This window comes from Corvus moneduloides, chromosome 1, assembly GCF_009650955.1.
Source record: "Corvus moneduloides isolate bCorMon1 chromosome 1, bCorMon1.pri, whole genome shotgun sequence".
NCBI classification, from domain to species: Eukaryota; Metazoa; Chordata; class Aves; order Passeriformes; family Corvidae; genus Corvus; species Corvus moneduloides.
The window spans coordinates 39,964,653-39,979,537 of record NC_045476.1 but is presented as its reverse complement, the minus strand read 5'-3'; the positions used below and the strand labels follow the sequence as shown (position 1 = coordinate 39,979,537).

Below are 14,885 nucleotides of genomic sequence, written 5' to 3'. Positions count from 1 at the left end.
CCCCATTAATCAATGAACACTTAGGTGTGGCATAATATTTCAATGTTAGCATGGTTTTAACACCTACGTCTTAGTTGTGTAAATTCAGAACCACAAACATGATTTTTATTCTGTATCAAGCAAGGCGAAAGCATCACATGCCATCTCAAACACAAATATTCAGATGCAAATATGTGCATACTCTCAGTACCTATTACAAACAATAATAATTTCTATTAAATTTCTTAACATCTTCAAGGTCGAATGTCAGATAGCTTCATTTGTTTAGCAATACATCTGGTAATATCAAATTCAAGTACTGAATTGACTTAAGTTGCCTCTATAAGACTGATGTTTTCCACGTAGGATACAGACTGCTTAAATCTTGATAAATAGATTGACTCCAACTTACAGTTACTCAGTTTCAATACCTTATTCTCATTTATAGCATCCTAAATTAGTTAGGAACAGCCAGACACCTGAAATTTGCCACGCTTCAACATAAACTAAGATTATGAAAGTCTAGGCTATCATCTCTCAAGTAAAGTTGGTTTAACTAGATAGGAGACTGCTGCAGAAAAACCCACAATGATACACAAAGAAAGAATAAAAACCAGGCTGTCAAATACAATGCAACATTTGTGTCCCAGCACTGTTGTAGAAGATCACTATAACAGGGATTCAGCTTTTCAGAAAGTGAACATGCTCTGTTTTATACTTTGCAAGTATAATTATATCTCATTAACTTCTTCACATTGGTGACTCAATCAACTTATGTGTACTAGAATTCTGCCAGGGTGAGTTATCCTAGAATTGTAAGGGAATATACATTTTTTTCAAATCCTCTTAAGCTCTTATATAATACTGTTATGTGTATTAAAACAACAGGTACGTACACTGTTATAGCAGCTGTAGCATTTCAGTCAAGTGCTTGAAAATAATGTGACACAGAAGATGGGCAGAACCTCACAGGCTACTAAAGTTAAGGGTTTATGCAATTTAATATTACTATATTCATTATAAACTGCAGTTCAGCCCTATATGCCTGATCTGAACCATGTTTCATTGCTTTCTTATTTTAAGACATAATCAGGAAACACTTTCAAATAGGAATGAACAGAAGTTCATCGCTAAGTTTTACAGCTACAGCATTTCAGTGGAATTTTGAAAATCCAAGAAAAGAAGTGCATTATTTCCCAGGAGACACATTGTGAGGAAAAAACCTAGCTGCACCAGGATACTGTGCCCTTGAAAGCAAGGCAGGCTAAGCAACACAAAGGCGCTACTTTGGCATTACAGTTGCCAGCAGGATAAAAGGGACAATGATACACTGGAGGTGTAGACTGCAAAAGAATTATTCAAGTATGATTCGAAGGCAGTTAGAAGAGACCAGGTTGGTCAGAACAGCAGACAAGATGACTACTGCAAGCAGAAGAACATCTGCAGTAGCATATTAGCATGCATACCTTTAACATGCTACTTCTTTAAAATAATCAGAAAGCAGACTATTTATTACAGTACAACCACTCACACCACATAGCAGGATGATTCAAGGAACAGAAGTAACCTGTAGAGTGTCCAGCACTCGAACTGTACTTTCTTGCTTCTCAACTGTGTAAAATGAAAACAAAAACCATAACACAGTAAGTACACTTAAGATGCAATTTTCCCTTTTCCCTGTTTTTCATGAAAGCCTCAAGTGTGGATCATAAAAGATTCTCTTAAAAGAGCCAGATGAATGTGCTGTCTTAGATGCTACCTTGCCTACCAGGCAAAGCTCCAGCACTCAGGTTAGCTTCTCCTTCCAAACACTTGAAAAATCATGTCATCATTCTACCACTTTTCTGGTCATTTAGAATATTCAGGAAAAATAAGAGGCAAGACTGGACTTTCTCCTCCTTAGCTTTTATTATTAAGCCCTCTAATCTGGATGTTGTATACACTAGAAGTAAAAGGAGCAGATATTAGTCTGTTTAAGTAAACATTTTGACATGTTTCACAAGGTAAAATTTGATTGCATTGTTTAGCGATGATTGTTAGTTCTTATTTGTTTCAGATTCCTTCCAAGGATCAGCAATAGTACAAAAACAACTACGAGCCAATTTCCCACTTTCTGTGATATATCTGCCAAAAAAACCCCCACCATTCCTTAACCCAGCTTCTAATGGTGCATGCCTTGAAAGAAATGCTTAATTCTAACACAATAAACATTTGTGAGTAAACACTTCTATAGAGATTTTGCTTTGCAGAGATTCGTTAAACTGGTCCTTCCCCAGAGCCTGAAGATCTAAATATATCCATAATAAACAACTCCAAAAAAGCAGCCGATATGACTAAGTAGTGACTGCACTACAGAGGGCAGGCGTAAGCACATTTGCATGCACTTCATTCATGCTAGATGGCTGAAAATCATACAATACACTTCAGCTGCTCCAGTAACTGTAATGGTACCACTGAAGAAACCACTTCTTTGCCCTCATCTACTCAGAACAAGCTCTTGGAAGCAAGATGATCCATAAGAAACTATCTGTGAATAAGCAAAAACCCAAAGCTTCCTGTATGCATGTATCCCACATAAAGGTTTCTCCTTCACAGGTATACTAGCATCTCTTACCAATAAAAACATCCAATCTGAAAATAGGTCACTTTTGTCACCAACCATCCTCTGGCCAATATAGGGAGTTTTGCCCTAGTGGATGTTCTCCAATACTTCATTCAGTCTACTTACTTAAAAAAAAAAAACAAAACAAAAACCCAAACCAACCAAAACAAAACAAATAACAAAACCAACCACATGTATCTGTCCTTCAACTATTACACTGCACATCAACTATCCTTAAAAGTCACCTTCCATTAATTTAAGCATCTGGGTACTAAAACTCACCTGGCAAGAAGCACAAAGACTTCTGTGCCGGACCTTGCTAGTTATTCTACCAATTTCTATACTAATCTCTTGGCAGTGAATTCAACGTAATAAGTGTACTGACAGCAGCAAAGCAAGTACTGACAAAGAACGAGCAATACTTCCAGCCTCTGTCAGGAGGGGCACGCTCCAACCCTGGGCAGAAGGAGACGAAGGCAAACCTGTTGGCTACGCACCGGATACCGAGGGGCGAGATGCACCGTCATCCCCCTAAAACGCATCCGCGGCCGGACCGCGGGGTTCTCGCCTCACTTGTTTATTTTTTTGTCCCTTCCCAGCAACGGAACCTACGCGGCGGAGCCGTCGCGGGCAGCAGCAGCGCAGGGGTGACGGAGAGACCGGTGTCACTCCGGTCACACGCGCGGGGCCGGGTGTCACCGCGGTCACACGGGGCCGTGTCGCACGGACGCTCTGCCGCGCCGGGGGCACGGGAGGCTCCCGGCATCCCGCCGTCCCCGCAGGAACACCCGCATCCCGGGAGCCCATCGTCCCCCGCAGGAACACCCGCACCCCGGGAGTCCGCCGTCCCTACAGAAACAACGGCTTCTCCCCTCCCTTCCCCAAGCCCTCCCCTCCAGCCCCGCCGGCACCGACACACCGACCTTCGGCGACGGCCGGCAAACGTCCCCTCCACCGCCTCCTCCTCCCCCTGGGCCGAGGCCGCCATTGGGCTCGGCCGGCTCCGGGAGGAACGGGAAGGCGCAGGGAGGGGGAGGAAGGAACCCACCACACCCCACCGGCCCAGCCTGAGCCGAACGCGGCCCAACCCCGCCGGCAACTTACTGCCCGCAGCGGCGGCGTCTCCTCGGGGCGCCGCGCCCCGCGCCGCCCCCTGCATGGGCAGCGCCCGCTGCGACTGCCCTCGGGAGCGGCGACGGGGACGGGGAGCTGAGCGCGGAAGGAAGGAGGGACAGAGAAGGGACAGAGAGAGTCCAAGAGCCGAGCGAGGAAGGTCGGCGGGGCTGCGGCAGGTCGCTCTCCTTGCCCGCGCTGCGCTCGGACGGGACCCGGCGCTGCGGCCGCTCCTGCTGCGCCTCCGAGTCGCGACTGACAACAACGGCCGCGGCTCGCGCGGGGCCGCGAGGGGCGGGGCGGGGCCAACGGACGCCCGCGCGCAGCCGCGCCTGCGCCGCGCGGCGGGGAGGGGAGGGGAGGCCAGGCCGCGCGCCAAGCGCAGTCACGACGGGGGCCAATGGCGGTGGCGGGGGGGCGGGCAGGGGATGGAGCGCCTGAGGGGAGCTGAGCGGAGGGCAGTGGGAGTGCTCGGTTCGGTCGTCTCTGGGCTTCGCCTTCGTGGAGGTTCTGAGCAATTCGCCCTAGAAAAAAGAAAAATAAGAGCGAATAAAGAAAAATAAGGGCGAAGCGCTGAAGGTGTGAGGAGAGGGTGAAGAAGCCCGCGCGTCCGCCACCTGCGTGGCGGCGAGTTGGCGGCCCCCTGTGCCTCTGGAGGGGTCGCTGGGCTGGAGGGCTCGTTAAAGTCGTGAAAGGGCCACGCCTGTGATTCCTGGGTAGAAATAATAGCGTATAAATGAGAGTATAGGGATCACAGAATCAGTTAGATTGGAACAGACTTCTGAGATCATCGAGTCCAACCTGTGACCGAACACCACTCCGTCAACCAGACCATGGCACGGAGTGCCACGTCCAGTCTTTCCTTAAACACCTCCAAGGACAATGACTCCACCACCTCCCCGAGCAGGGAATGGTGCCCCTTGTGTCCTGGGCAGCTGGCCTGGGTAGCAATGGTGTGAGGGCATCGAGGCACACTGCTGTTGGATTTCACTGTGGTGAGAAGGGTGGGAGCACAATGGATGGTGGAGGTCATCTGGAAGCAGGGAGAGTGAAAGGAAAGGATGGCAGTGAAGCTAGCAGGAGTAAACAGGCCGAGGAATGAGCCTGGCAGGGGTTTCAGAGCTTCCCTTTACACATACCCCTGTCACAGCAGTTTCCCTGCACACATGCAAGGCCCTACGTGTAGTGAAGGCGAGGGAAACACCTCAAGTGGTTGTGCTACAGAAGCAGTCAGGCCAAGTGTGTGCTAAGAGGGATGAGCAAAGTGGTTGCTTGGAACATCAGAAATAATGCAAGAATTTCCTCTGAAGATCAAGGAAGGAAAATCTTTGAATAGCCAGGAAAATAAAAGACTTGAAAGTGGCACTTTGAAAAGTGCCCTGGTTTTTTTTCCAATAGAAATGGCCAATCAAGATATATGAAGAGAGAATACAAAACCTCACTATACAGCTAAGCCTAATTTTAAGAAAATGTTTGAGAAATGCTTTTCATTTTTTCCCATGCTTTGATAAAATTTAGATATCATTCTTTTGTTAATAGCTTATGTACAGCAGAGGCTATTGAATTAATCTGGAATTTCTTAGCTTGAAACCAATGTTTGTGAATACACTAAGCCAGAAAATACAGTTCATGGAATGACTAAACTGAAATAGTGTGATCATATGTAATAATAAAGGACATAATGATTTTGTATTTTAAGGTTTCAAAGAGAAATAAGGTAAAAAATACATGAAGATTTCAGGATATGTTGAGTCTGATCACTGCCTCTAATAAGAATGAGAATTTCATTATTTGGTCAGCATTTCTCCACTTTCCAATCAGGCTTGATTCTCCATGCTTGCACCATTCAGACACCAGTAAAACACAACTGATTGCTGAATTTACAAGATGGATTTGATGTAGGAGATTGCAATAACCAGCCCATCACCTGTGTCTGCCTGATTATCACTTGATTTCTCAAGTCTGAGTTTGCACAAGCATGTGATATGCACCACTTGGATTTCTGAGCCTGCCATGGTCAGGTGATGCCTCATGCTTATCGTGTTGTAAAACTTAAATCTAGATTCCATCTCTCTAGTTAATTATGTATTTCCAGTTGTTTTTCATTGGCATGTTGAAGAAGGCACATCTCACAGAGACCAAATGATGATTCAGTTCATGGCCACTAAGTGTTCCTTTGCAAAATATTTTGGCATGAAGGACTTTTCTATATCAGCTAGAAATCACATTATCATCTATTGCACTACCACACAGGATATTGTGCTCAGATGTACTCAGCTTTTCCATATGTTTTCTTATGTGGGAAAACAGGTGGGTAGAAAAGGATACATTTGCAGGGGGAAAAAAAATCTCACCTGCAACATAGCTATTTTGAGATACTATACTTAGGGTCACTTATGCAATACAACAGCTGTTTTACTCAATGGGATGAGTCTTTGTAGCTGGGTATGTGTGAGACCAAGAAGAGGGTCAAGAATATATGCAGCACTTAAGTGGAGACAACAGGGACTGGAAGGAGTCTGGCAGTTGTAGTGGGATGGAATTACCTGTTTTCAGGCAACTTTATCACTGTTTACACTAGATCACGTACTTCTGGGGTGAGACCAATACCAGTCTCCGACAAGGTAATGTAAATCTCCTGTCACATATACAGTCACTTACACTGGGCTTTGTCTTCAGTGGCACAGGGCTGTGTTTTGGTTTTGTGAGGGTTTTTTTGCAGTGAAAACGTAATGAATGTGGTAGCTACATGCCTGTAAAACCACGCAAGCTGCAGCGAGGTTGCTGGGGGAAGTCAGCCCTGTGCTGCTGCTTTTGGTTGGCCTTGCCTGGTTTACCCCGCAATAAAAGCGCCGTGCCTTGGTCCCCACGTCAGTTATAAAACAGGACAGCTAATACACGATAGCTGTGCCGCAGCAAAACACACCTCACCCGTCAGTCATTGGCCTGAATGTATTTGTCTAGGGAAGGTGACAGCAACAGCCTCATGCATCTGTTTGAGGGAATGCTCATGGCATACATGCATCCAAATCAGACCAGACGACATTCCTCCTTGCTAAATCCAAGCATAATCTACTACAGGAAGAAAATGGTAGATAATATTTGTTTTTACAGAATACCTACTGGCTGACATTAGAAATAACCTTATTTTAGATAAGATACAAAAAGTGTAAGCCATCTCTCAAAAGTATGGGGTGTATAAACACGTGTGAAATTGTTAGTCTCCAGGATGTGAGAAGGGATATGTTCTTAAAAAGATGAATCATTATGGTTCACCTGTTTCAAAAGTTAGGCTAATACATAATGTAAATTATTTTGCACCTTTCCAGTGACACATGTTTGAAATGCAAAGTAGGGCAAGAAAATGTTGGGATGTCTCAAAATGCTTGAGGCTTAAATCATGACTTTGGACCAGCCTTTGTGAGTATGTCCATTCTCCCTAGTAATTCCCAAACCCACTGGTCAAATCTGAATTAAAGGGGTAGATATTTCCAGAATTACATGTTTTCATAAGTGTCATGAAACTAGGCCTATGCAGCAAACAGTAACCTTACCTGTACTCCCTGTACAGCAGAAGCTGCAGTGTGAGCTCACCCTTCATTAGTCACAGGAGAATCCGAATGCATGAGAGTGGCTTTTTCCCCTCAGGGTGGGAAAAGCTTCAGTCAAAATTCACACTTCATTAGACACTGGATAATCGGAGCATGAGGCTCAAATCCATAGGCCTCATTAGTTCCCTTTCATTATTAAATTATTAACAGTTTCCCTGACAAAGCAGAACAAAGCAGCTGCCTTTGGACAGATATAGAAGAGTACAATTTATACTGCAGCTTATGAAGGACATTCAGATATTACATTTCTTAATAGCCTCAGTGCTTGCATTTGAACGATCTGTACATTTCCATGATCAGGGGAGGTAACTCAGGTTTCTGGGCTGATGCAGAAACTGCTGGAAATACCCAAAGGAATCATATACAGTCTCTTTTCTGAGGTCAAAGCTGTATTTAAGATTTGCAAATGATCCCAAGGGCAACAAGAAGAGCTTCTGCCACAACTCAAAGAGTAGAAGACTGAAAACAAGAGACGTGGTCTTGTTCCTGAATGGGGCAAATGATCTAGCAATGGAAACAGATGAGGTTGTGGCACCCAGAGCCACTGTTGCCTCAAGCATATCATCAAGGTCTCCCAGATCTCTGTGCTTAGAGTTCGTGGAGGAGAACTGTCAGCAACAGGTGAGGATCAAGTCAAGGATTACATGGGAGAATTTGACCCATAAACATTCATGGGATCAACAGAGCTGTATCCAAGATGTTGAGGAAGCTGTCTGGTGTCACTGCAAGACTGCACTTTATCTTTGAAAGGTAGTGGAGACTGGAGTCTCTACAACCATTAGAGTGTTCCCCAATGACTCTTGAAAAAAAGTCCAAAGGGAAACTCTCAGCTGATCAGCCTCACTACAGTCCATGTGGAAATCGATGTCCTCCTGGAACACTTTTCTGAACACAGGAAGGAGGAGGTGATCAGGAACAGCCAGCATGCCTCACCAACCCGATTGCCTTCTATTGTAAAACAACTGGATTTGTAGATGAGGAAGAGCAAAGGATATTATTTACCTTGACTTTTGCAGTGCTTTTGACACCGTCTACTGTCTTGTATCCAAATTAACATGTTGTGGGCTAGATAGATGGACAACCACATGGGTAAAATATTGGATGATAGGACTCAGAGGCCAGCAGTTAAAGGGCTGTACTCTCTCTGGAGGCCAGTAAGAAGTGGAGTACTGTAGGGATCTGTCCTGGGACCTGACCTGTTTAATGTCTGTAGGAATGCCTAGAGGAGGTGACAGAGTGCCCTTTCATCAAGTTTGTGGATGACAGCAGATTAGTGGGAGAGCCAATATGGTCAAGGGTAGAGCTGCCACTCAGAGGGACTCAGGCTGAAAGAATGGTATGACAAGAACCTCATGAAATTCATCCAGGACAAACAGTATCTGGGACAGACTAACTCAGGGTATGGCTCTGTGGAGAAGGGCATGGGGTCCTGGGGGACAGCTGGGTAAGCCCAAGCCAGTGATGAAGGCTAACAGCATCCTGGACTGTGTCAGTAGGAACACAGCCAGGAGAGGGGGGAAGCAATTACCATCCTCTACTTGGCACTTGGACCGCATCTGGAATACTGAGCTTTTCCACCACCACATAGCTGCTCTGCAGTGCTGCTGCAGGCCTTTCCAAAAGGTCTCTCCTTCTCCTAGGAAGGGCACAAACACCCACCCACACCCATAGGAAACACAAAGCAAGGCCATGGGTGCTCTACTGCTGTGGAGGAGGAAGGCGTGTGCTTCCTGTAATGGGTGGAGAGTAGTGTTTCCCGCTGGTGCCAAGGGCCATTAGAGAGCTGCTGACAGCTGTGAAGGAAGCACATATCGTGTCCTCTAACTCCTCATTTGCTTTTTAGTCAAAGCAACTAATCCCACCTGGTGACACAAATAGCAGACACAGTGATACAGGGGACCCTTGGGCTGACAGGGAAACTGGGATGTGGCCCAAGCTGACTTAGCCCAGGCAAGGGGGACAAAAATATCAGGCTGAGACCCAGCATGCAGCCTCTCTGGGTCCTGACTAGCACAGAAATAGTGCAGAAACTTTGCCCTTCCTATGATACCTTTGTCCCACATCTTATTCTGGTGAGCTGATGACACAGTTCAAAAGCTCCTGCTTCAGTCAGAAAAGAACGGGATATTAAAAGAACATCAGGCATAGAAATGATGAATGAAGTAAGGTAAGACATGGACTCCTAATGCCTTAGTCTGAAAGGATAAAAATGTATCAATCTGGAAGGGAAGGTAGAGGCACGAAGTCTGTAGACATGCCATTAGTGTTTTAAGTGATAAACTAATTAAACATAGTAAAGTTAGGAGTGGTTCTAAGGCTGGTGACTTGCATTCCTTTTCACTTATGGTTTTGGGCTTGGCCCAAGTTATTTAGGGATTCCTAGTAACTCTTCTAGAAGAGCCAGGATAGGAAAAAGTGAGTCAGTTGTAGAAAAAAAATCCCTTAGTGCCAACATGTTCTTTTATAGTAGTCAGGAGCCTAACTCAGGAGTACTCTCTGTCTTTCTCTGTTCTGGGAAAGGTTGGGAGGCCTTTGTGTGGGACAAAGTGCCAGGTTTCCTTGTGCAGGTGTCACGCTGGCTGGGGAAGACTTTGTCTGAACTGTTTTCTCAAAATCCCCAACCATCTTGCCTGGGTAGCATAATAAAGAAAGCAGCATTGACCTGGGAGGAAGAAGGGAAGGTAGGGTTTAGAAAAATTGTCCTTCTGAAGAACAGTCTATGGTGAGAGACTCTCTGTAAATAAATGGCAGAAAAAATTATTTCAAATTCTCTATGAAGTATGGGGCTTGAATACACTAAATGGTAGAAAGTGTAGAAAATCAGCCATACATGCGCTGCTACAGGGAAAAAGCACACAATTATTGAGTTAAAATCAAAATTAGAATTCTGATCATGTGACAGATTACTTAACCCCAGTTGTTTGCTACTGAAGCGTAAGTGCTAATGGCTAGGATATGACCTATATTCCACCCTGCCACTTCAATGGATGATGCCCTAAAAAGAAAATATTTAAAAGCTTTTTGCAGTATTATAATTGTTGCTTATTTTCAGCTATGTTCAAACACACATTACCTAAGGAAGGGTCCTTAGTAGTACGTACCCCTGATCTAAACTTAATTGCGTCCAGTGCACTGCAGGAAATAACAAGATGGGATGTGGAGACTTGTTGCTGAAGACCTGTACAACTATGTAATGCCATGGATTTAAAAATAAGCAATTTCTTGGAAGGAGAGCTTGAGAATTGCACCTTTGAGGGCAAATGTAGTCATGGAACAGCAGTAATCATGTTTTACACAGCAAAATGTGTTTCTTTGGAATAACTGATGTTCATCTAAAAGGATAGCGTTGCCATTTTCACAAGTGCAACATTTTAGTTTTGAAAAGAAACATTTCTAAAATTCATGTCAACAAAGGATTTGGGGTCATGGGGTTTTGTTTGATTGGTTTTTTTAGTTCTGATGAATGCCATGCTAAATACTTACACATCTGCTCTCAGCACTCAACAAATGTAGTCAAAATTACCTCTGCCGGTGCAGTAAAGGCAAATGGTTAAAGCTGTGTGGTTAAACTCACACCCTGGAATGAAGACTGAAGGGCAGAGCAGCTTTCCAGGTTTAGCAGATTGAAGCTCCACATTCTCAAGAATTCACAGCTGCAGCCTTGGCCTGGACTTTGCTACTAGTGCTGCAGAAGTTGTATCCACCTACACCTCAACTTCAATTTGGCCTATGCCTTAGAGCTCAGGAAGCAGTCTATTTTGCTTGTGTTTGCTTATTTTTGCTCAGTTTTCCTTTCTGTACTTAGTCTTCCTTTTCTTTAGGTGGCCTGACCAGAATGCTGTGTGTTTCATTTATCAGATTTCTGATTTACAAAGTTACTGGCAGATGTTTAGAACTTCTCAATTCAGCCTGGAAATGAAGAAAAAAAAAAGCAGTTTTCTTATAATGACTTTGCTTCTGACACTGAGTAGGTGCACAAATTGAGGTCTCTGGGAGAGATAGTGTCGCGGGTTCGGTTTATAACCGGGCGGAAACACCAATTTAGTGTAGTGGTTTGGTCCAAAATACTCATTACTGTTTATCTGCTGTGAGATAAGAATTAGGAGAAATGCAAAACAGGCACTAAACTTGAAAGAATATAAAGAAGTTTATTAACAGACCTAAAAGAAGGAAAAAAAAATTATACCGCCTTCAGAACTCTCCTCCTCCCCCCACCTTCCTCCCTTCTCCCACTGACAATGTGAAAAGACAACCCTTAAGATGTTCAGTCTGTTTACCACTTCCATAATAACCTTGTTCAGTCCATTTAGAAAGAGAAGTCTCTTCTTGCTCATGCTATGAAAACATTATCACAACGAGACAGCCGCCCACTTCCAAATATTGTTCAGTCCATTTAGGAAGAGGAGTCTCTCTGCCTGCGTGTGAGTCCTTTCCCCCGACTTGCAGCTTTTCCCGCAACTGCTTTCGAGGGTCCACTCTTGAAGTTTTTTGGGGTACAATTTTAAGGTTGAGCCGTTCAGAAACAAAAACAGAGGCCCTTCTCCTTCCCTGGGAGCAAAGGGTCTTCATCATCTTCATCGTTAGGACTATCTCTGGGAGCATCTCTAGGAACTGAGGTTTTCTCCTTTCCCATTTGGAGCAAAAGTCCTCATCTGGTTCATCTCTAGGGACTGAGGTTTTCTCCTTTCCCATTTGGAGCAAAAGTCTTCATCTGGTTCATCTCTCCCTGTCCAAACTTCTCATGAAATTACAGCTGCGTCAGCATCTGCTTATCTCAGCGCAGGTGCTTTTGCTTACGAGTTGAACACTCCACCCCCCATATCTTCATGAAATTACAACAGGATACTCTGATATATCATAGCTTCACAACAGAATTTCAGCTTTAAGCATCTCCTCTCTCTCTTCCCTCAGGTTTTCAGCTCTTCACAGCAATAAAAGGGTTAATCTCACCTCGGCCTTGCAGCTCTGCAGCTGGAATGTTGAATTTTTCTTATCGCAGTGGAGAGGGGGGAGAGCCGAGCCGCTCCGGCTGCCCACGGCAAGGCAGTGGGGGGGGTTCCATGGCTGGAACAGGTCCATGGCTTCAGGATGGCCGTGGCCCGGCCCGGCCTGGCCCAAGCAGGGCCTGGCCGGGCCCACTGGCCCCCACACGGGGCCCGCAGCCACCTGTCCCAGCGCCGGAAACGAGAGAGAGCTTGGAGGGGGAGTTTGCCTATTCTTAAATGTGGATCACAGAGGTGATCACAACTTTAAGTGGCTTAGAGACTTGTCCATATTCAAACTGGCCAGCTGATAGGTTCTATCAGTTCCCAGAGGAAACTGTAAGCACCCCTTAGCAAGGACGTCCCTTCCGGGACTATGCTTGCTAACCTATGACAGATAGGTAAAGAGCATTTTCACTGAAAAAGAAAGGAAAAAAAAGGAATAGAAATGAGACTTCAGAAACTTCTGGTTTGTAAGAGCTGTCACATAATGTAGTGGTTAGAACCATAACACAAAATAACCATGCTCATACAATGCATGATTATTTGAACAACTAGGAGATTTACTATGTTTTAGACAATTTTCATGCTGTTAAAGGCAGCTTGGATATGTTCTTTAACATTTTTCCCATTTTACAAAGAGAAACAATATTGGAGCCACATCTTTAAAAAATCTTCAGGTTTAGATCCAAATGAAAAGCAACCCCAAACATAATTAAATGCAGGACTTTTAATTCCATTTCCATGTTTAAACAGTGACATTCTCTTGCTCAATCACTGATAAATAACATTTGTTGTCCATTTACAACTAAGGTTTTAAAAAAAGTAGGCTGTCGTGATTCCTAATTAGAACATTCATGTGGAAGAGTTGCCAGTCTTCAAGATAAATGCATGTATTTCTCTGTGTTCCCACAGTAACTGTTTTATAGCTGAGTTGGATTTGTCACTGACAAGTCTGAAACTGTGTCAATGTTTTCTTGAAATCCTACCTGGGCCTTTCCTGCCAAAATCCAATCGAGAATTTAAGGGACCAGATTCTTTGAGGACTGAAGCTGAGCAAGCTATGTCATGAAGCCACTGTTGTGCTTGTTCTCTGTTTCAAAGAAAGACCAGGATTAGTTTCGCCTTAGACCCACAACAGAAGATGTATGCTGTTTCAACTCCCTTAACCAGTCTAAGGACTGGAAACCTAACGAGAAACAAAAACCAGGGTTAATGTTTTTTCTGTCTGTTTGATCACTGCCTGTGAAGCAGAATTTGTCCCATGGCACTGTAACCACATTCATTGTAGGACTATTTTAGAAAATGATCAAGACTATTTATTTAATACTCCTGTAATATATAAATGAGTCTGTATTACTCATAGTGAACATATGCTTTGCTGTATTTTATTCTCATGTCAATGCAACCCCATTATTATAAATCAAACTGAGGATTTGACAGACTCCTTCGTTCATGTCGTGCTCACTGCTCCCACTATTCCCTGAAACACACACAATGGGCCATTTGTAAAAGGAACAAACTCCAACAGCTGATTTTACTTCGTCTAACAGCTGAGTGCATCTTGGTGTAACCCCAAAGATGTTTTAGCTTATTTGTTTTGACTAACAAACTTGTTTGCTAGCTCATGTAATATTTGTGAAATTATAGCAGATTGTTAGAAGTGTATTTAGAACAGTTTAAAATTACTGATATTCAAGCTCTTCAAAAGGCACTGTGCAATATTATCAGCAAGAACGAAATATTCTACTTGAGAAATAAGAGGCACATTTCTTATCTGTTGTTTGAGCATAGAAAAGGGTGGGGACATTTCTCAAGCAATCACCCGTTCAAAATATTTCCAGATCAAATCACACCTTTTACACCGGAGAGTATAAATGACTGCAGTGAAGTATGTTTCATAATGGAACAAAACAAAACATATTTCATCATGGAACAAAGAGCTACCTAAATGTAAGTTTTTGTGACCAGCAATACATTTGGTGATCGTATCTTTCATATCGATAAAATAGAATTGGTGCAGAGCTTGGAGAAGATTTCTTAAAGACACAGTTTTCTTAACATTTGTTTTAAATTACTCATTGCATTTTTTTAGGTTTTTTTACTGCTTGTTCTAAAATTACTGATCTGTTTGCTTTATCACGTCTCAAGGAAACGCAAGCATGTACATGTAATAAAACTGTTATGGTACTTGTTTGTGCACTTTGCATGCTAGATGACTAGGCAAGCAATTATGCTAATTTAGCTGCTAAATGTATTTATTACTTGTGCTGGAGTCACAGCCACACCTGTCTGCTCTATCTCACACCAGGGCAGGGGAGCTCGGGAACAACAGTTCTTCTTTGGAAAATGGAAAGCTTTGTAAGAATGTTTGTGTGTGGCAGACCCTTTCCGCTCCAAACATCCTAATCCTCAAGTATTTGATATTAAGGATATTTGATCCACAGATCATTGGGAAGGACTTGCTGCTGAGTTGTAGGCAGCATTCTGAAATGTCTATGACTGCTTTCCAGTCTTTGGTAGATACAGGGGCTTGTTCTCAGGGAGTCAGGGAAATTCAACTGGAAAGAAATTCAGTCGTGTCATGTCTTCCATAGT

General features: G+C 43.8%; 1 protein-coding gene across 2 annotated transcripts in view; it reads right to left on the bottom strand.

Annotated features, from left to right (window-relative positions):
• Positions 1-3,989, bottom strand: part of SNRK (SNF related kinase) — a 38,779-nt gene extending 34,790 nt beyond the window's left edge. The window contains exon 1 of one of the 2 annotated variants that reach the window (XM_032107226.1): positions 3,686-3,989. The gene's annotated coding sequence lies outside the window, so the exon portion shown is untranslated. The remainder of the gene's footprint in view (positions 1-3,685) is intronic. The other variant, XM_032107216.1, reaches the window with a different exon arrangement.
• Positions 3,990-14,885: the final 10,896 nt, after the last annotated feature.